Source organism: Pinus tabuliformis, chromosome X (genome assembly GCF_031772625.1).
Source record: "Pinus tabuliformis cultivar Carrire ecotype Pingquan chromosome X, CPIR1, whole genome shotgun sequence".
NCBI lineage: Eukaryota > Viridiplantae > Streptophyta > Pinopsida > Pinales > Pinaceae > Pinus > Pinus tabuliformis.
The window spans coordinates 532,250,390-532,251,713 of NC_142308.1; positions in this window are offsets into that span (position 1 = coordinate 532,250,390).

The window sequence follows — 1,324 nt, forward strand, 5'->3', positions numbered from 1 at the left end:
ATGGAAAGAATTCTTGTCATGATAGTTGCATTCCTAGAAATTTTAGAATACATCACCTGGTGAACTTTAAAGGCAAATTCCTAGGCAATATCAACTTAAAATTAACATCAATTTACCTAATGGAGCATTGTAATTAACGAAAAACATTTATTGGTTCTAGGTTAGAGACGTGTTCCAGCATCGTAAAACAAAGCAGTTGTCACTAACTTGTCTGCAATACATCCCGAGTGTGATGCCTCATTCCATGTATGTGATTATATCATAGCTCCTCCACGTACCTTCGGGTATATAGGGCGGTGTTACAATACGTAAAGTATATGGGAATTCTCTCACTGAGCAGTTTTTCATTAGACAGCGCTTATACGGACTGGGCCTCCACGTATCTTCGGGTATATATGGGAGGATAACACTAGGTTGCTATCCATCCTAAGGTAACCGAGTCGGCTGCCTTATACATTTTGATACACCGAACGCAACATTCGGGGAGATTTCCTGCCCATACTTCTCGGTTCATTGGGAGGTATTCTGCAGTTCACAGTTGCTTGGTAACCTTTTGCCTAGATTATCTTATTTTGTTTTTGTTATGTTACTTTGATTAAAATAAAGTTAATTGACTACGGATAACATCCTCCACGCTCACTCCTTATTTCATCTTAGGTTGAAACATATGGCGACAAATCCGGAGTCCACCGATCAAGGAATTCCTTTTGATGGGAATCCTAGTCCTTTTCCTCCTTTTGGAAATATTGGTGCTCCTTATATGGCTACATTATCCCTACTAATATTTACCATTGCCTTGCTAGTATGGTTGTTTTCAACCTCTTTGGTTCAAAATGTTGTGATTTCTCCGCAATCGAGCACTCCTCCAACTGGACAAAATCAACCTCCAGTTGATCCTAAAGTTGACCCTTTGCCTTCTTCTTCAGTTGTTTCTTCCTCCCTTTCTTCCTCTTTGCCTATTGAAAGAATTGGTACTAGTAACCAGGTGGCTAAGAAGAAGAAGAAAAGGAAGAAGAAGAATAAGAAGCAAATTCAGTAGAGGGGAAACCAAGCAACCATTGCTTTGAATGCAACATCTGATGAGAAACCCTCTGTCAAGCCTCACAAAATTTGATATCCATGCAAAATTTGTACGGGAGACCATATTCTTCGAAATTGCCCTGATATTCCTCAGATCTTAGAAGAATGGTATTCTCATTCACATAATCCTATGTCATCAACTTCTTGAGATCATGATGGTGACACACCATCAACTAGTGGTAGTAAAGTTCATGGAAATAAGGGTAAAGTTAAGTTTCCCTGTAGGTTGTGTGAAGGGAATCAC